The 22,194-nt window shown below is 43.1% G+C and overlaps 1 protein-coding gene across 2 annotated transcripts in view; it reads right to left on the reverse strand.

The window, feature by feature from the left end:
* The window catches only part of LOC147134913 (high affinity choline transporter 1-like), a 38,305-nt gene that overhangs the window by 15,576 nt on the left and 535 nt on the right, over window positions 1-22,194 (reverse strand). Inside the window, exon 2 of one of the 2 annotated variants that reach the window (XM_086054975.1) lies at window positions 20,323-20,446. The gene's annotated coding sequence lies outside the window, so the exon portion shown is untranslated. Of the gene's footprint in view, window positions 1-11,095; window positions 11,573-20,322; window positions 20,447-22,194 lie in introns of those variants that run through there. The other variant, XM_086054977.1, reaches the window with a different exon arrangement.

A 22,194-nucleotide genomic window follows, 5' to 3' on the forward strand; every position in this document is an offset into this window, starting at 1 on the left:
TCTCTTTCCGCTTTGTGTACAGCCTCAGGATGCTGGACTTGGCGTGTAATCCTTCATGCATTGTAAGGAGCTTTCTTGTCTTGATGTCAGTGGCTTGCATCTCTTGCAGTTAACAGGGAATTATGTAAGCAGGGTGTCTGATTACTGGCAAGGTATAGGCCTGGATCTTATTCTTACCATTCAGCTGACCATTCAGGATCTGCCTCACACTCCTTAGGTATTTGGCAGTGGCCGCCCTCTGAGCAGCCTCCTCATGATTGCTATTGGAATTCCAAGGTATTTGTAACCCGGAAGTGGAAATCTTTCATTCTCCTCCTAAAATAATGTTACATTATTTTGTAATAATTATTTTATTGCAAAATATCGTGATAAAAGGGGAAAATTTATTCCGTTATACCGCGAAAGTTTTGCAATTAAAATGCATTGGGTTATCAGTGTTTCCCATAGATTTTAAATCTACTTGGGTGGGTGAACGCCGGCGGGGGTGGGGCAAGATTTTTTGTTTTGTTTTTGTTTTATCGTGTATTCTAGTCAATTTTCAGAGCAAAAATTGTTACCACTTTTACCACAATTGTTACTCAGTGAAACCACATTTTTTGCACTTTTTTGTATTCAAATAAAAAAATAATAATATTAATAAAGTAAGGCTGTCATTGGATCGTAAGAGAAAAAAATGGCTGGGGACAGCGAAAAACAAACATACTGAGCCTTGAAACATACAACACCATGTTGTTTGAGATAATCCACAATCCTAAAGCAGTGCTTTGCAAGCATGAAGTGCACAGAGTCTGGGGACAGAATTTGAATGACCATGTAGCAGAACGGCTACCACAACCTCTTCATCAAACGTGACAAAAATAATCATGAAAAATATGGTGTCATCGACTTTACTAAGTATGGTTTAAGTTGTCCTATTGACACCCTTCAAACATGGTATATAGTTGAGATTTTGCACTTTTGAGAGAAGTTTGAATGGAGAGGATGTCTTGTTCAGTTGAATAGCTGAGTATTATTTGGCAGCAAACTGTTGTACCCAAAGCTGCGAATTAAAACTACCTGTTTGCTGGAACTTAGAAGACTTATGCAACACAGAACACAGAAGTGCAGTTGAAATTATCTGCATTTACAAAAATACTGTCGGGGGAGAGGACCCAGGCACAGAAATGGAGAAAGGCAGGTGTAGTGGGCAAAAGTTTATTGATCGATCACCAGCGGAGGAGGAGGAGGGGGAGGCAAAGGGGGGGACAGTGAGGACGACGAAACGGGCTTGACCTGGGATACATGAAAGGTGGGGTGGACACGCAGAGTGGCTGGGAGCTTGAGACGCACCGCAGACAGGTTCACCACTGCCGCGACCTCAAAAGGTCCAATGAAGTGGGGGGAAAGCTTCCTCGACTCGGCCATGAGCGGCAGGTTCTTGGAGCTGAGCCACACCCTGTGCCCAACTGAGTAGGAAGGGGCAGGGATGCGGCGGCGGTTGGCCTGTTTCTGAGAAACGGCAGAGGAGCGGAGCAAAGCAGAACGGGCCTGCCTCCAGACCTTGTGGCACTTGCGGACATGGAACTGGACAGAAGGAACAGCTAGATGGCGCTCCTGCAAAGGCAACACAGGTGGTTGGTAGCCTAAGGAGCACTGGAATGGAGACATGCCTAACTAAGAGCTCTGTAGAGAGTTATGGGAGTACTCAACCCATACAAGTTGGGAGCTCCATGAGGACGGGTGTGATTGAGACATGCAGCGAAGGGCAGCCTCTAGCTACTGGTTGGTGCGCTCACATTGTCCATTGGTCTGAGGATGGAAACCCGACGACAGACTGACACCGATCCCAAGGGCTGCACAAAAACACTTCCATACCCGCAAGGTAAACTGAGGGCCACGGTCAGAGACTATGTCAGCGGGAATGCCGTGCAGGCGGAAAACATGTTGGAGGAGGTCAGCAGTCTCTTTGGCAGAAGAGAGCTTAGGGAGCGCAAGGAAGTGTGCCGCCTTGGAGAATCTATCCGCTATGGTTAGAAGGACAGTGTTACCTTTAGAGGGTGGTAGTCCAGTGACGAAGTCCAGAGCGATGTGTGACCATGGCCTCTTGGGGATGGGAAGCGGCCGAAGTAAGCCAGAACTGGGTTTGGACGAAGACTTGTTTCAAGCGCAGACTGTGCAAGCTGATACGAACGCCCGTGCATCCTCCTCCATAGTGGGGCACCACAAGCGCTGCCGCAGGAAGGCTAGCGTGTGGCGTACCCCTGGATGGCAGGTAAGTCTTGAGGAGTGCCCCCACTGCAGCACCTGAGAACGGACGGAGTCCGGGACAAGCAAGGAGTTTGCGGGGCAACCCCCAGGAACAGGGTGGTTCCCCAGGGCATCCTTGACCACCTTCTCCACTTCGAGGGTGATAGAAGATACCAGGCAGGTGGGTGGCAAAACTGGTTTGGGACCAGTACAGGGCTCGTCAACCGCAAACAGGCGAGACAGGGTGTCGGGCTTGGTGTTCTTCGACCCTGGACGATAGATAAGAGTAAATGTGAAGCGGTCAAAGAACAATGCCCACCTGGCTTGGCGGGAACTCAGTCGTTTGGCGGAGCTGATGTACTCGAGGTTCTTATGATCAGTCCAAACAACAAATGGGTGTTCTGCCCCTTCCAGGAAGTGCCTCCATTTCTCCAGTGCCATCTTAACGGCTCTGAGTTCCCTATCGCCGACACTGTAATTCATATCCGCCTAGGAAAGCTTGTTCTCAAGCAGGGGTTGGAGGACCTGGCGTACATGTGTTTCATGTTCTGAGCGGGAACTCGAGTAAACCAAAATGTTATCCAAATAAAAAAAAACAAATCTTCCAATCGTGTCACGCAAGACATCGTTGACCAGGGCCTGGAAGACAGCAGGGGCATTAGTCAAGCCGAAAGGCATGATGAAGTATTCATAGTGGCCCACTGGAGTGTTGAAGGCCGTCTTCCATTCATCACCCTCCCGAATGCGGACTAGATGATAAGCCTGACATAGATCGAGCTTGGTGAAAATGGTGGCTCCATGAAGTGGGGAGAAAGCAGAGTTGATGAGGGGCAAAGGGTACTTGTTCTTGATGGTGATGTCATTAAGGCCTCTATAGTCCACGCATGGCCGGAGTGTCTTGTCTTTCTTCTCGATGAAAAAGAAGTCAGCCCCTACAAGAGACGAGGAAGGCCGAATTATGCCATTCTCGAGGGACTCGTTGATATAGGCCTCCATGGCCACACACTCCGGTCACGAGATGTTAAAAAGCCGACCTCTGGGAAGCTGAGGACCGGAGGTCTATGGCGCAGTCATACGGCTTGTGAGGTGGCAGAGAAGTGGCACGATGTTTACTGAATACCTGGGCAAGGTCATGGTAGTCTACTGGAACATGGGATAAATCAATAAGTTCTGGCTGACTGTGGCCAACAGGGGGCATAGGGGCGGACATTAAACAGTTCCAATGACAGGAATTGCTCCATGAAGTGATCACGGGCACGGTCCAATCAATAGTGGGGTTATGGGTCCTGAGCCAAGGCATGCCCAACACGACCTGAACCTGTAAACGATCAAAAACGTATTGTATGCACAGTATAATTATTTTTGTCCAACAGACGACCAGAAGTCGCAGTCAACAAGTTACTTATTTTCCACACTTCCCATCCTTCACACTTACCGGCCTTCAAAATAAAAACATACCAACAGACCACTATACACAGCAGGTTTGCTACGGCGTATTTCCGGAAGTAGGGAAGACGAGACAGAAGAAGGGCATGAATTCCACCTTGATGTGCCGGCGTCATCCTTTGAGTGTTGCGCGCAGCTTGACTATACTCGTGTACACAAGTTGTTTTGAAACAGTTTCGTTCCAAGTCGGAGCGCGTCGCTTCAAAAAGACATCGACAACAATGGATATCGTGTCTGGAAGATGGCGGCTAAGGGGCAACATGGGTGAGTAGTTTCTTTTTACACATACGCCGCTGCCAAACTAGTTTGCTTTGCAGCAGCAACGAGCTGCGTGGTGCATTCTCTCCTCTGTGTGGGAAACTGTATGTCATCGCAACATGTGACATAATGGACCGATCAGAGCAGCAACAATTCCTGATCTGTGCGTGGCATGTGTTGCAGACCTGTCGCCAACAGCACAATGCGTCGGTCATGTGAATCAATGCGGCAGTTGTCGCTCTCGCCGATGCAGGAGTAGAAAAAAGCCTAAAAAGAAGCCTTTCACCGAGTAGGCTGAGATGAAATTTGTCCGCCTCGCAAGCACGTCACACGCATGAGGGCCATTTAGTGGGCTGGACTAAAATCCACTTCCGGCCATGCTTAGTCCAGCCCTTTTTTAAAATTTGTCAGCCCCCATGCCCCGCTCCAAAAATGGGCATCCGGCCGGGCCGGAGGGTCCGACCGGTCCGGCCTAGGGACAGACTGCCGAGCTTCCCCCCCGTACACTGCGGTCTCCTGTTTGGGAACATTCTGGCTTTAGTGTTAAAATCGCAGATGGGGAAAGGTACGTGGATAAGTCCCAAAGGTCTGTGCCGACATTACTACATGAGATTAGCGGTTATGTTGCAGGTAGCACATGCACGGCATCATCCGACTGTGAATGTTTCTTGGACAAGGAAGCAAGCAGTCTTTTTTAGCCAAAAACATCCAATTTAAATAGCAAGATTTATCATATTGTAGCGTCGTACAGGAACACGCCGTCAGACGTACTTTAATTATCACGTTTTTATTCATCTAAGTACAACTGCTCGCGCTCTTCTTGCTTCTCAGCTGCTCCTCTTGTTGCCGTACGATGCATTCATGAACCTCGGAAACATCACAACTCAGCAACACACAAATCTGACCACAACACAGATAACCCAATTCGTTAATGCTGTTGAACATTCAACGATTTCAATGCCTTAAAAGTGTATACAATTTCATGAAGACTTTTTAAAGTTACTAAATGTTTTTCATTACAAAAATAGTTTTAATATAGTTAGCAATAATTGTAACTGTTATTGTATGTATTTTTTTAATCACAAAAAATGTATATATGTACTGTAATGATAACAACTTGTCCAACCCTAAACCTAACCCTTCTGAGTGTTTAAAGATTTCAGTGTCATAATAATTTACAAAATTAAGAGATGGTGTAATTTCGTAGAATATCACCCGAATGGTTTGCTTTTATTTATTTTTTCTAAAAAATGTACCATTTACTTGTCATCTTTTCAAAATAAACAAATTTTAAAAAATAAAATCATTTTTTTTGTACCGAAAATATACCGAACGGAAATGTGATTTAGCGTACCATTACACCCCTAATATATATACCGCCAAATTATTGAGCACAAGCAGCTGAAGTAGTTAACAGAAGCGAGCAAAATAAGAGGAAATTATGTTACTATTTACACAGATAGTTAATATGCATTTGCCACAGTACACACCTTTGCACAATATTGGAAGAATTGAGGTATAATAAAATCGACAGACCAGTTATACAAGCAGAACTTTTATCAAAACTATTAGACGCTGTAAAACTGCCACACACTCTAGCCAACTGCAAGTGTGCAGCACACACATCAGGCACAGACAGTGTGTCCTGTGGGAACGCATTTGCAGATAAAATAGCTAAAAGCAGCTGCATGACAGACATGTGTAACTGATGGAAGACAACGCAAATTTAGACAAAGACACCTCGTGCCATGTCGACGGTTCTACCCCTCTTGCTGTATTTTGACCCAAAAATGGACAACAATTTGAAGTGTGAAAACTAAGTCATTTCTGAATATTTTTGCACTTTCAACCACTCAAAATGTTCAGTGGCACCAGACCTATCCATACATATATAGTATTTTATTTATTTATTATGCCCTCTATGGACACTAACAGCTGTGGTATGCTAATAGCAAAACTAACTATGCTGTATATATCTAAAAAAAAAAAATCAAATTGGAATACAGCATTTATATGACATAATTAGAGCACTGAATAAGTCAAAACATTTTTTTTTGCATGCCCATTGTTTTGATAAGGGCAATTTCCCAATTGTTCTCTTCTGTCTGGTGACACTTGGAAATGGAATAACTAGGTCATTTCTGAATATTTTTTTACTTTCAACCACTCAAAATGTTCAGGGGGATCGGACCTATGCATATACATATACATATACATATACATATACATATACATATACATATATGAGCCATTCTACCGAATTGGTTGAAATTGCTGTCCCACAATGAAAATCTAATTTTAAAAAACAATGAAGTGTTCAGACCAGAGCTGGGCAGTCCGTCCCTGGGCTGGACCGGTCAGACCCTCCGGCCCGGATGCCCATTTTTGGGGCGGAGGGGTGATAAATTAAAAAAATAGCTGGACTAAGTATGGCCGGAAATTGATTTTAGTCCGGCCCACTAATCGGCCCTTATGAGTGTGACGTGCTCGCGAGGCGGCCAAAAATCATCTCAGCCTACTCGGTGAAAGGCTTCTTTTTAGGATTCTTTCTACTCCCGCGTCTGCGCGAGCGACAACTGCTGTTATAGGGATTGTGGTATTGCTCCCCCGCCCCTTCTTGTAATGGTATGCCCCAGTTGCAAGTGGGAGGCGCGGGTTACGTGATGTGACAATGAGGAAATACAAACAGGCTTGAGCGCACGTTGCTGTCTCACATGTTGCGATGACATACAGTTTCCCACACGGAGACGGATGAGCCACGCAGCTCGTTGCTGCTGCTGCAAAGTCCCATCACTCAAAGTAAACAAGTTACTCACCCACGTTCCCCCTTAACCGCCACCTTCCAGATCGTTTTCGCAATAAAATTAAATGCATCGTCTAGTCATCCCTTTATGGTTGTAGCAGGCACGATATGCATTGTTGTCGCTGTCTTTTTGAAGCGACGCCCCCCGACTTGTTTCAAAACAATTTGTGTCCATGAGTATATTCAGACGCTAGCACATCAAGGTGGAGTTCATGCACTTTTTCTGGCGTTCACTACTACTGGAAATACGCCATAAACCTGCAGTGTATCGTGGTTTGCTGGTATGCTTTTATTTTGAAGGCCAGGAAGGAGGGGAAGTGTACAAAATAAATAAGTAACTTGACTACGACTTCTGCGACTTCTTCTTCTACGACTCTTCTCTATAATTATTGGACCCAAATAATTATACAATACGACAAATCCAACCCTGGCGCTCGCAATGCAAGGAAGCACGCAGTTGGGTAAATACTACTGGCGCATTTGAAGCATGTCCACAGCGTGTTCGAATAGTAAATTAGCCAGCCAATGATGCTTATAAAGCCTCTGCCGTAATCCAAAGAATATTTAATAAAGAAAAGAGAAAAAAATAAGAGATGGAAGGAAGAAGGAAAGCTGAAGTCTACCAATGAAGTATCCAGCAGAGAGCAAAGGAAAGTCAGAAGAACATGGAGCTAAAAACAAGACCACCAGATGTCTCTCAAAAAACAGAGAGAGGGGGAACATACATACAGGGAAATGTATGTTACAAAAATGTTTGTCATTCCAATTAAATTTCATTTGGAAGGTGAAACCACAGTTTTTCAATGATGAAGAGCCCTGTGATGGACTGGAGACCGATCCAGCGTGTACCCTGCTTTTGCCCTAAGTCAGCTGCGATCCTGAGTACAGCACAAAGCACTAGAAAATGGAAAAAATAATGTTTCATTAGTTATAACACACGATAAAAGTTAAAATATAGCAAAAGTAGTTAAGTGATTACAATGCTACCCTCACACAAAGTATTACTGCAATAGCAGTAAAAATATGGTCACATCTGAAATTTTGCAGTCACTACCGAAAAAAATGATGTTTTAACAAAAATAAAAAGTATTGAATTATCAACCAACAATTTTTGATAATGATTGTTCAAGGGTATGTTTGTCTTAATTAATGAGGAATTTTGAAGTCAATATGATCAACTTTCTACATTTTGCAATGAAAAATAGCATATAAATTTTGATTTATTTCGGAAAAAGTCATATTAAATTCTGTTAAAAATTCATTTAGATTGATTTTGATGTCAAAACCATGTATATTAATTTATATTAATACTCTGTAGAGGGGGGAATGGAAAAAAATATGAATCGGCTAGTAGAATTATTTTTATTCTTCTGTAATTGAGCGTTTCGGAAGTGACACATTTTAGGGTCAGGGAAGGTATTTGGGAAAAGCTAGAAAATACTATTTGAAAATTGACTGTACTTTTACTATATTTGTGCCCCTTGGATATGGTGCAACATGAATACAATAAACGTTTTTCTCAAATAAAAAACAAATTTCACACATTTTCCAACTCTGAATTTGAACCAATTCAGTAGAATGGCCCATATAGTTGTTATATATTTATTTATTTATTGTTGATGCCCTCTATGGACAATAAAAGCAGTGAGAAGACTTCATTAGTGCTATGAGTACAAAGTCATGTATGAATATTTTAATTATTTAGAATATATATATTTATATATATTATTTTATATATATATATTATATAAATGGGCGGCACGGTGGTCGACTGGTTAGCACGTCCGCCTCACAGTTCAGAGGTCGTGGGTTCGATCCCGGCTCCGGCCTCCCTGTGTGGAGTTTGCATGTTCTCCCCATGCCTGCGTGGGTTTTTTCCGGGTACTCCGGTTTCCTCCCACATTCCAAAAACATGCATGCACTCTAAATTGCCCCTAGGTGTGGATGTTTGTTTGTCTCTATGTGCCCTGCGATTGACTGGCAACCAATTCAGGGTGTCCCCCGCCTACTGCCCAAAGACAGCTGGGATAGGCTCCAGCACGCCCCGCGACCCTTGTGAGGATAAGCGGTACAGATAATGGATGGATGGATATTATATAAATCAAAGTGAAATGTTATATAAGGTAATTGAACCATGAAAGGTTAAAATCACAACTGAAGAATTTAGAACAGAATTCATGTAAATCAAACGAACAACTACAGAACTAAGCACTATAACAATAAACAACAAACTCTGACAACTAGTCCAGTCAATAGTCTCTTTGCCGTGGTTGTATTTGATATCATTTAAAAATTATTCTTGGCGTTCTTTTTCTTCAAAATTTCCTGAACCATTCAGTCAACAAGTGCGTTTTGTTTACGCTCTCACTGCAGACTGCACGTCTTCAAACGCAAGCGCACGCGCACACACGCACGTGGTCACAAAAGCCTGAGCGTTTGCGTGCGCGTGAACGTGCACACGCGTTCACGCACGCACACGTTCATATCCACACATGAAGATTTGATAAGTACTCTTACTTCAGTAAAACAATTTGTCACAATTATCCAATTGATCATGAACACGCACTCACACCCGCGTGCACGCACGCACAAATGGTCACAAAGCCTGAACGTGCGCATGAACGTGCATGCGCGTGCAAAGCAAAAGGCAAAGCAAAATTTAGCAAATGGCAGCCAATGTCACCCCGGAAGCAGAAACACTACTGGGATGACCCCAGCATAATCAGAAGGTTCTTATCTTTGCGCCACCTGGAGGATTAGGGCTGCTCACACGCTCAACACCAATTTTATACTTTGACTGCGTAGCACACTCGTCACACAATAGTTTCATTCCGTAATCCTTGAAAAATGCACAAAACACATCAGGTTTACAGTGCATCAAAAATCATGATTTATAATGGGACTCACAAACTCTCACTGCACAGTATAAGTGTGTGGGTTGATGTTAGCAGACACACGTACACAGCCTGAAAGTCTTGGGTGCGCGTGCGTGTGAACGTCCGTGCATGTGCACACATTCATATCCACACATCAACATTTGATAAGTACTCTTACTTCACTAAAACACGATTTGTCATATTTGTCCCATTCATCTCACACACACGCACGCGCTCGCGTATACATGACTCAGATCTGCAGGTTGACGACTTTGTAATTGTAAAATTTGCATCTAAAATCAGGTACCATCATTACATTGGCTTAGTCAACAGCCTCGAGGGGAACGAAGTTAGTGCCCGATTCCTAAGAAGAGTCCCAGGGGTCACTGGCAATAAGAAACCCACTTATGCTTTCAAGGAGAATGATGAGGCATCATTTCCACGGAGTGATGTGCTAAAGAAGCTGCCCCGACCTCAAAAAGCTGGAGGAACTGCAAGAAGGGACCAACAATTCATATTTCACTGCAACCTGGACAATTGGAATATTGAGTAGTTCTTTTGAGTAGCTAGATAGTACTGAAACAGCAGGTTTATGTTTGTAGTGTGTGGCTCTTAGTTCAAAACTGATTGCTACAAAAAATGCACAGGTTCACTTAAAAAAAAACAACTTGTTGGTTAGTTTACACGTTATGGCTCAACCTACCCCTTGATGTGGGTCATCTTACCCCAGACCTGGGGCAAATTGAGGCACGATAACTTTTGGAAAGGTCATTATTTTGTGAAGCTTTGTCAGAAATGCATTCTGATCATTTCATTTTATAGTAGACATCCTGAAATAAAGGAATATCTTTTCATTTTGTCTCTATGTAGTTTTTCCTTGAATTCAGAACCAAATAAGTACAATTTGGCTCATCTTACCCCACTCTCCCTACTGAAAGTTTCAAGGGCAAAGCACCAGACAATGTAGTCAAAGGGGGAAGTTGAGGGAGCTCAGAGGAGTCCTTTACAGGTGTTTTATGTCCCTGAACAGGCACAGGAGCATTCTAGGGTCTGAGACGGTTGTAATGGACAACATGGCACTTGCTGGGCTGATCCAGGAAGTGACGAATCCTGTAGGTGACACCAGAGGAATCGGCGTCAGATCCAAGGCACTCCAAAACTTCAAAGGGACCTTTCCAGTGGGGAGCGAGTTTTTGTTTGGATGTAGTGGGCTCATGTAACTACACAAGGTCTCCAGAACTGTGGTTTACCTAATTTTTTTTTCTTTTTCTTGAATTTTGAGTAAATGTTTTGCATTTTACTTTATGAAACCATGACCGTGATTGGTGTCACAAACATTAACTTCTCAGCCATTACAACTTTTTCCTATCTTGCGAAAGCAAATGTCAATCGTTTTAAGGGAGTCTAAACACTCTGTTCAGTACTACGTGACAATCACATTGAGCTGCAAGAAACACTTGGTTGAGGTGATTGCTTAAATTAATACCTTATCGTGTTAAGGCCTAGATACACCAATCCGACGTCGGAGGTCGTGAAGCGTCATAGCGTCTGAGTGCGCCGTCTGATTGGTGTAGTAACCACCGTCGTAGTGTCGTAAACCATCAGGAAGCGTCTGGTGGGCGTTTCAGCATGTTGAATCGGCGTCTGGAGTCGTGACTTTTCGTCACTCTGATTGGCTGTTAGCTAGAAAATCAGCGCTCGGCGCACCAATGAGAAGTGACAAATGCGGATAAACAGTGAGCGCGCCTTTGCTGATTTACGACGACGTCATCACGACGTCATCACGACGTCATCATCCGCCATGTTTGGGGCGGTGAATGAGTGCACTTTAAAGGTTGTGTATTTGTCGATTCAAAAACATGTTAAAGTGCAAGAAAATGGCGGGGCTTTACAACCACAGTGACGTAGCCAACGAGCTACAAGCTCATTTGAGTTTATTTTTAACACATCTGCTTGCCATCGAAGCGAGGAATATGCCATTGTTTCTTATGAAGAGCGATGCGGGGGCAATGCCAAGGCACCGTCAACAAATAGCAACCACCAACAATAAAACTAACAATTAAAAAAAAACGTATTAAAATTATTCATTTTCGTGTTTCTTCTTTAATTACACACATAAATGAATAATGACAATGAATAGTACAAATATATATATATTTTTTCAATAGTTTGTTTTCATGTTGCTGCTTGCTATTTGATGACGCTACGGGCACACGTCTCAGCGTAGCCTGTTGAAAAAGCACAACCGCACAATTTGTGGTCAGACCACAAATTTTCTTCCTTTTCGATCGTGAGTGGCACTACTGCACCCCCTCACACAGCAACAGTTCGCCATGTCTGTATATTTCGGCCGTCTAAATCAAGCGAGAAACAGCGAATTTGTCTTGCGTGTAACAACAGTAGTCACGTTGCCTCCAGTACGCCCCAAGCATGGCGGCTACGCCGGTAGCTACGTCAGCGCTGACACGCCTTGCACGGACCCTATAGCTTTCCGGTTAGATTTTTCAAACCATGAGAAATATTGACTACCGCCGCCGATGGTATGGAAGGGTATTACATCTCACGCATGCGCAGAAGGTACATTAATGGTCAGGGCCTTTGTCTGTCATTGCGGTGTATTTTTCTAGCGTGATGTGCCGACAGCCGGCCCGACGCCACAGTGGGCCAACGTCGGATTGGTCTATCTAGGCCTAGAGAAAGATAAATTGCCCTTCTGGCTAAGCTATATGTGAATAAATTCGTTTTGTGGGCCCGAAATTTGTAACCCGTTAGCCGACTCAGTAACTGTAATAATATTACAAATAAATTGAGAGTAACTCGTTATATTGCTTCGTTACAATTCGTTACAGCCTAAATGTAACATATTACTGTACTGCGTTACTTTTGTAACGCGTTACCCCAACACTGATTTTAATCTACCAGTAGTGTATTTTTGACAACAATGTGACACAGGATTCTGTTTAAGGTAAGCAAACCTTAAAGTTAAACTTTTAAGAGTTAAAGAGTTTGTTTTTTTAAGCCAGCGGCAGCTGAGTACTTAGGGTCCGTGCTCATGTGAAGACCCCATCGTGCAAAAAGCATCTGAAAACGTCACAATAGCAAACGTTTGGCCTAGTCTACAATACCTTAACAAAACGCCTTCTTTAAGGTCTAAAGCCATGAGTAATGCAATAATCCATATATGTATATATATATATATATATATATATATATATATATATATATATATATATATATATATATATATATATATATATATATATATACATATATACGTACATATACATATATATATATGTATATATATATATACATATATATACATTTATATATATACATATACATATACATATATACATACATATACATATATGTATACATATATATGTATACATATATATATACATATATACATATATATATACATATATACATATATACATACATATACATATATGTATACATATATATGTATACATATATATATATATATATATACATATATACATATATATATACATATATACATATATACATATACATATATACATATACATATATATATATATATATATATATATATATATATATATATATATATATATATATATATACATATATATACATATATATGATTTTCTCTTAAATGTGAGAAAGTACATTACTGACATGTGTACCCACTTGTTGTGACATGGTTTGGTCGTGTGCTGTGAGGTTTCTTTGAACTTCAAATATGTGTCTCGGCTCAATAATGGTTGGGAATCACTGGTATAAAACATTCACACAGACATACACCTTTCCCACTAACCCATACCCCTTCAACACTGACGTATAACACATAACACATATTTCACTATTGACGTGTATGCCTTTCCTTTCAGAGTAACTTTTCATGCTGACATACAGTATACCACTTTCACACTGACAATACCCTTTTCACAGTGAAAATGAACCTATACTGTACGCAGAGGTGGGCATTCCGTTTGACCCACGGACCGGTCCGTCTGTCCGTCACTGACGGACGCCCGTTTTGCTGATGTTAGACGATAGACGGGAGGAAAAAAAAGACTGACTAAACACAGACGGAAGTAGATTTTCGTCCGTCTGTGTAATCATCACCAACTTGGTCAAGTCCGAACGGACCTCAAAGTCCATCATTGACTGACGCCCGTTTTGCTGACGAGAGACGGAAACGTGACTGGATTGACAGTATATGTAGAGCTGGTGGCGGTGTGCACCAAAGAGAGAATCATGAGTTACTCAGGGAGACTAAGAAGTAATAAAATAGCTTTGAATACAGTTTTACAGAGAAGTTCTTGTGAGTTAAGTTTTACATTTCTATTTTTAGGCGGCACGGTGGTCGACTGGTTAGCACGTCCGCCTCACAGTTCAGAGGTCGTGGGTTCGATCCCGGCTCCGGCCTCCCTGTGTGGAGTTTGCATGTTCTCTCCGTGCCTGCGTGGGTTTTCTCCGGGCACTCCGGTTTCCTCCCACATTCCAAAAACATGCATGGTAAGTTGATTGGATACTCTAAAATTGCCCCTAGGTGTGATTGTGAGTGCGGATGTTTGTCTCTGTGTGCCCTGCGATTGGCTGGCAACCAGTTCAGGGTGTCCCCCGCCTACTGCCCAAAGACAGCTGGGATAGGCTCCAGCACGCCCCGCGACCCTTGTGAGGAGAAGCGGTACAGATAATGGATGGATGGATTTCTATTTTTATTTTTGGAATGAACAGAGCTAGGAGGTTGTGAACCGGTATTTTGACGGCCCACACTCCATTTCAGAAGGTGGCAGTAATGCACCAAAAGTTGTTTGCCAACCACTAAAACACAGAAGAAGAAGAAGAAGAAGAAGAAAAAGAAGATGAATTAGAAGTAAAATACTTTTTTTTTATTGTAATGGTTATTTCATTTCAGTTTGCAAAAGGACTAGGAAGCATTTTAATCCACCGGGATTGTACCTTTGGCAACAATGTGACACAGGATTCTGGTTAAGGTAAGCAAAACTTTAAAACTTTTAAGAGTTCAACCTGCAGCAGGCTCCCACTTAACAGTTCAATAGATTGGCAAATAATTGTAGGCTATGTGAAATGTCATATATGTAAGTGTAAAGCTGTTTGAGCAGCAAACCGACACATTATGATGTCCATAGTGCACTCCACTTACCATTTTAATGTTTTTAATGGATGGATTCTTCCTCTGTTGGATGTTTTTTTTTTTTTAACGGATTGGCAATTGACGGACTGGCGGAACATTGATGTTTACTGACGGAAGTGCGGTGAAAATATCATGATGGACTGACCGACAGACGATTACAGTTTGGTTCGTCTTGAAAAGTAGATTGAGGTATGACGGACGGGTACCCAGGCTGCTGACGGATGACGACCGACGGACCAGCAAACTTTAGTAAAATGCCCACCTCTGCCTATACGTACATAAACCATTCTCACTTTACTCTTTTTACACCTTTACGTATAACCCTTTCACACTGTTATAATAATGATTTACACCGTGTCATGTTTGGGCTGTTTTTTTTTTTAGTTTCATGTTTTGCTCAGTGTTCTGTGTCTCGTCATGATTATTGTATCCATCTGTGTGCCTTCCACTCCCTAGTGTTGGCCAATCAGCTCCCACCTACCTTGTGTCTCTTGTCCAGGTGTTTCTCGTTGTCTCGTCAGTATGCCTGTATTTACTAAGTTCTTAGTTTTCGTGCAGTCCTTGTCGGGTCATTGTCAGTGTCATTGCATATGTTTGTGTTTAGTGTCCTGTTTCGTTATGTTCCATGTATTCAAGCCCTGCTTCCTCTGTCATGTCAAGCCCAGCTTCTCCAGTCTCGTCCAGCCCTGCCTCTCCAGCCACATCGAGCCCCACTTCTTCACTCACATATTATTAAAAATACCTAAACCTACCTCTCATATTCCTGCATTTGGGTCCACCACACTACTCCTCGACACCGTTCCCAGATCGTGACAGACTGAAATCGACCCCTTTCACAATGATTTTTACCCCTTTAACGCTGACATATGTGGAGTATCTTTGAAACTGACATATACAGAATCTATGACCTTTCCAACTTTATACTGACATGCAGTATAACTGATGTGTACCCCATGTCTACGCATCATAAGGCCGAGTCACCTGTGGATGCCCCCACGGCTCCCAGCAGGATGGGTGGGATGCCGAAGACCATGAAGCAGATGTGCTTGGCGGTGGACGGGGACGACACCGACAGCACCCGCTGGTGGAAGGCTTGATAGCCCACACTGCCCAAAGCCTGAGGGACCATGTCATAGTGCGTGGATGCATCCTTTTTGCGCGTGTGTGATTGTCTATGGTGGATGCCTCCACTCACTCACCAAGAAGAAGTAGTTATCCAGAAAGGTCCAAATGTTGCCGACATTCCAGTCGCCAATCCAGGGCGCGTGCAGCGTGTTGTTCATCAGCGTGGAACCAATGGGCGCCACGAACAATAAAAACACCGTCATTCGGACTAAGGTACGTGCTGTGTTTGCCATCCACTTAAGCTACACAAACGAACGTACTTATTTCCTTTTTAACAGTGTATGTGATTGTTGATCATTCCTTCTTTCCTTTACCTCACTTACTGAGTGCATGCACGTATGTTAATAACAAGAAACAAGAGTTCCCTCGGTCTTCTGTCAAGCAGGAAACTTATAAAAGCTCGGTTGGTCCGTTGTTAAATTTTCTTCCTTTGTGATCGTGGATGGCATTCCTGCACCCACTAACACAGCAACGGTTCACCATGTTTATATATTTTCGCCTTCTAAATCAAGCGAGAAACACAGCGAGTTCGTCTTTCGTATACCAACAGTTGTCAAGTCGCCTCCAGTGTGCTCCCAATATGGCACCTACCCCGGTAGCGACGTCAGCGATGACGCGCCATGCACGGCCCCAATTAAGACCACAGTATACCATATTTTGTTGCTCATATAGCTCTAATTGCTGTTAACTTGTTCTAATTGTTCAAGTGCAAAGAACGGTGCAGAAACATCAAGTGTTTCATGTGAAAATCAAATGTAAAAACCTTGTAAACATGCAACAAGAAGTGGAAAACAAAAATGGTCCCTTTTATGTCTTTCAACTTTGAACTGACAAAGGTAAACATGTTTCAACAAGAATAAAGGCAATTGATTTTGGTTGACAGCAGAGGGCAGTGTTTCACTTCTCAGACCCACCTACCCTACAGCCCTGGTGTGTTTACAATACCGTATGTCCCTATTTAACAGAGCTGGGTAGTCCCGTACCTAGGCCGGACCAGTCGGACCCTCGGGCCCGGCCGGATGCCCATTATTGGGGCAGGGGGTGGTGGCTGACAAATTTTAAAAAAGGGCTGGACTAAGCATGGCCAGAAGTGGATTTTAATCCAGCCCACTAATCGGCCCTCATGCATGTGACGTGCTCGCGAGGCGACCAAATTTCATGTCAGCCTACTCAGTGAAAGGCTTCTTTCTACTCCCGCAACGGAGAGAGCGACAACTGCCGCATTGGTTCACATGACCGTTCACATGATCGACGCATTGTGCTGTTGGCGACAGGTCTGCAACACATGCCACGCACAGATCAGGAATTGTTGCTGCTCTGATCGGTCCATTATCTCACATGTTGCGATGACATACAGTTTCCCTCACGGAGGAGAGAATGCACCACGCAGCTCGTTGCTGCTGCAAAGCAAACTAGTTTGGCAGCGGCGTATGTGTAAAAATAAGCTACTCACCCACGTTCCCCCTTAGCCGCCACCTTCCAGATCGTTTTCGCAATAAAATTAAATGCATCGTCTAGTCATCTCGGTTCCCTTTATAGTTGTAGCAGGCACGATATCCATTGTTATCGCTGTCTTTTTGAAGTGACGCCCCCCGACTCGGAACGCAACTGTTTCAAAACAACTTGTGTACACGAGTATAGTCAAGCTGCGCCCAGCACTCAAGGATGACGCCGGCACATCAAGGTGGAGTTCATGCACTTCTTCTGTCTCGTCTTCCCTACTTCCGGAAATACGCCGTAGCAAACCTGCTGTGTATAGTGATCTGCTGGCATGCTTTTATTTTGAAGGCCGGGAAGTGTGAAGGAGGGGAAGTGTGGAAAATAAGTAACTTGTTGACTGCGAATTCTGGACCTCTATTGGACCCAAACAATTATACTGTACATACAATATGACAAATCCAACCACGGGGCTCGCAATGCAAGTAAGCACACACAGTTGGGTAAGTACTACTGCCGCATTTGAAGTGTGTCCACAGCGGGTTCGAATTGTAGATTAGCCTGCTAATGATCTTTCAAAAGCCTCTGCCGTTCGCATCTCTCCCGCGGCAGACGTCAATCACGGATGCTTTTTTTTTGGGGGGGGGGGGGGGGGGGGGGGAATGGGGCGGGGGCCGACAATGTTTATGAATATGGCCGGAAGGGTACCCAGGATAAGGGTGGAGGTTTGCGGCCGGACCGGCAAAAAAGGGTCAAGTGCTCAGCTCTGCTATTTAACATACACATAACCTAAACTAAAAAGAAGATGCATTGCACAGAGTCAGCCCTATTATGTGTTTTTAATGACATCCTCCTAGCAAATGACATTGGAGATTATGTATGTCTTGTTTTATTGGATTTGACTGCAGCATTCGATGCGGTAGACGACAGTATTCTTTTGACTCGTTTGCAACACCAAGTGGGCATTAGTGGAAGCGCTCTAGAGTGGTTTGGATCCTATTTGACTGGCAGGACTTTTTTCTGTTAGCCTAGGTTCCTCGGAGTCCCGCTCTGCCCCTCTATCGTATGGTGTTCCACAGGGTTCTATTTTGGGGCCCTTGCTGTTCTTGTTGCATTTGCTGCCCCTGGGTTCCATCCTTAGAAAGCACGGTATTTCCTTCCACTGCTATGTGGATGACTGTCAAATCTATGTACCGCTGAGCAAAAAAGACGTCTTCTCCTTAAGAGCACTTTTGTCCTGCCTAGAGGACATCCAAGCCTGGATGTCACTAAATTTCTTGAATTTCAATGAAAGGACAACATAAGTTATGGTTTTTGGTCCCAGTGGCTCTTCTACATCCCACCCTGTTGCCCTGGCCCCCCTAGCACCATATCTAAAGTCAACAGTCTCAAACTTGAGTTTCAAAATGGACAGTGATCTTAAATTGGACCAGCAAATCAGCGCTGTTGTAAGGTCGAGCTTCTTTCATCATAGACAGCTGGCTATGGTAAAGCCCCTCCTTTTTCCATCAGCACTTAGAAACAGTCATCCATGCCTTTGTTACATCTCGGCTAGATTACTGTAATGCACTTTATTTTGGAGTCGGCCAGTCCTCTCTCAATCGTCTCCAGTTGGTCCAAAATGCTGCTGCCCGCCTCCTAACTGGAACTCGGAAGATGGAGCACATAACACCACTTCTGGCCACCCTTCACTGGCTCCCAGTGCATTTTTGGGTTCAATCTAAGATTCTTCTATTTGTCTACAAATCATTAAATGGCCTCGCCCCGGCGTACCTTGCCGAACTCCACAAAATTGTATTGTATTGTATTGTATTAGTTGATCGACATTTTAGTGCAGAAATCTACTTGGTATGGCTGGACTGCTGGCAATTGACAGTGAGAAGTCTTGTCTTGACGGTCAACAACACCACACGACTCTCAATAGCGGTAAATATGGATTCGATCGTGGATGGTGGCGTGGCTGGGCAGCAGGGGCGTTCACGGCTCCACAACATGTTGGATAGGAGCCCTCGAGGACCACTGTTGGTCACCCATCCTTTAGTGGGTGGGTTGCGTCACGATGGGCGTCCGACGTACAAACTGCCAAACATCTCATGCAAGTAACTCTCTGTGGCAACCCCTGACAGAAAGGGATTATGTCAATGAACAACAATAGCATCTGCTCTATGTGCATTGACATGATGCCCGGCGACGTATTTTAAGTCTGTAACATTATCAGATTTTTTTTTTTATGAAGGTTCTGATCATAGCTGCCCCAAATTAACAACGTTGCCATTGGCCAAAATCATATATAATGCTATGGAGACATTCATTTTGAAATGTACTGTTGAAATAGTTAAATTTGTGAAGTCTTGATTTAAAAATCCAATGATGGCTACTGTATTTACTTGCATAATGTTGTAGTTATATTATCATGTGTTATCTTCCAAACCGCTTATCCTATACAGGGTCGCGGGGAGGTGCTGGAGCCTATCCCAGCTGTCAATGGGCGAAGGCAGACTACACCCCGAACTGGTCGCCAGCCAGTCGCAGGGCACACACAGACACCGTCACTGAGCGGGAATCGATCCCACGCTGCCCGCACACAACTCAGGCGTGTGTACCACTACACCATCAGTGACTCCTTGTAGTTATATTAGTGTTTGATTAATTTCTGACTGCTCAGAGAAGCCAAGCAAGCTAGATTAAAATTGGGTATTAAAAGGTGAATTTTGGACGATGATTGCTTTTTTTTAAGTTACAAAACAAAACATTTTATGTAAATTACAAAATACTCTGAAAATGCTGAATTTTCAAAATGTAAATGAGTCTACATTGCAGATGATATTATAAAATGTACAATTACATCAACATAACATAGAGTTAACCTAACATATCAAATCATGAAAATTTCACCCATGTCAACCAAAATAAATGGTGGCAATGTTCTCAAAGTGTTATTCCAGTTTAAACAAAAAAAAGAAATCATCAGCTAACATAAAATGTGTGCAATTTACCTTGAGAAGCAGAGAGAGGTGCTTTTACTCGAGAAGAGCCCAACCAAAGCAGACAGCAGTGTTTCTTCCCAAATAAATGCCTTGAAGTGGGTTTCACTGAGGTGTATCGCAGTTGGTTCTTGTTCTGTGATAGGAAGAAACCTTATAAAATTGGGCAGGGACATGTGTCAGCTGTGCGTAAAAACACTGTTGACGGATTGCAATGAAAACAAAATAAGTAGAGCACGTTTTATGAAATATTTATTTATTAAACAAAGAGAACACACTTGCCTGAAAAATACAAATATTAACTCATTCGCCGCCAGGCATTTTCAGACCCTCTTTCACACTAACATTTGAAAAAATGTGGGAAAAATATATTAATAAATTCCTGGGATTGAATGGCTGGACCGTGAAAAGATAAGTACATTTGTCAGTGGCAGTGAATGACTTAAGTGACGTGAAAGAAAAGTCAGTGTAGCGCTAAGCTAACTAAGATAACTAAGTCTAGATCAGCTGTGCCTCCTCCTCCTGGATGCCTGATTGATGAGTGATTCAGTCTTCACTCTGGGGTCCATTTTGGATTGCAGAGGTGTGCAGAATCTGGGGGACTGCGAGGGATATGGACCAGAGGAACGGGAAGCAAACCCACCACAAGCATGTCGAATGTCGCCCCCCCAAAAAAACTTTTGTTCTGAGTTTCCTCTGATTAACTTCGTCAAGTGGTTGCACAAACTAAAATCCTTTGGATTCAGATACATTTCTTAAGCAGATGTTACAATGTAAAGTCTTATTTTATGCAGCCACTTTGCAAAATGAAATTGAAGAACAGTAGCCCATTTTTTTCAGTGTAAATTGTTATCAAAATTGGTAAAAGAAAGGTTTTCCTCATTTGTTAATGAGTAAATATTTTATATTCAAATCATGTTTGTTTTTTCCCCTCTACTTTCCTTCCTTGGGGCATTGCAACGATTGCTAAATATTGGCAAAAATGCTTGAGAATAATTCTCAATTCTCTAGAATACTAGCGCCCTCTTGTGGTCTAAACGTGTAGCTAACAGAGCTACTATACATTGTCCCTTTTAAATGAAATGAATAAATACACAAAAATAAATATGGTATCTTGAGGGTTCTGTGCAAGATCTCAGCAGTTTGCAGTATTGCACTCTTCTGTCTGGACAAGTAAGATGTTGTTCCTGGTATCTGCTGGAGCCATCCATCCAGCTTGGGGGTAATTGCACCCAGTGCCCCAATCACTAGTGGCAACACTGTAACCTTTACCCTCCACATTTTCTCTAGTTCTTCCTTCAGCCCTTGGCATTTCTCCAGCTTCTCATGTTCCTTTTTGTTACTATCATTCGAGATTGCTACATCTGTCACGACTGCTGTCTTCTGATGTTTATCCACCACCACTATGTCAGGCTGGTTGGCTATCACCAGTTTGTCAGTCTGGATCTAGAAGACCCACAGGATTTTGGCCTGGTTGTTCTCAGCCACCTTTGTAGGTGTCTGCCATTTTGAATCTGGAACCTGTAGTCCATATTTAGTACAGATGTCCTGGTACAATAATTATTCTATTGCGAAATAATGCAATAAAAACAGAAAACCTATTTCGTAACACAAACGTTTTGCAATTAAAATGGAATAGTATTGGGTTACAACGTAATCTTAAATATTCTCATGATGACCCCTGGTGGACTCTGGTCTATGGGTACACGGACCCTTTGGAGAGGCGGGGTGGGAACAGACTGACGGAATGTAAGCGCTTTAAAAGGACGAGGACGGACGGGGTCGCAAGACGGACCGCCAAAAAAGGGTAAAGTTCCCATCTCTGGCTTTTGCTTGTGACTAGCATATAAAGCTTGCAGAAAATCATGCCTAGAAGTTGATGTG

The sequence above is a fragment of the Filicampus tigris genome, chromosome 16 (assembly GCF_054856515.1).
Source record: "Filicampus tigris isolate MCC_2025a chromosome 16, RoL_Ftig_1.0, whole genome shotgun sequence".
NCBI classification, from domain to species: domain Eukaryota; kingdom Metazoa; phylum Chordata; class Actinopteri; order Syngnathiformes; family Syngnathidae; genus Filicampus; species Filicampus tigris.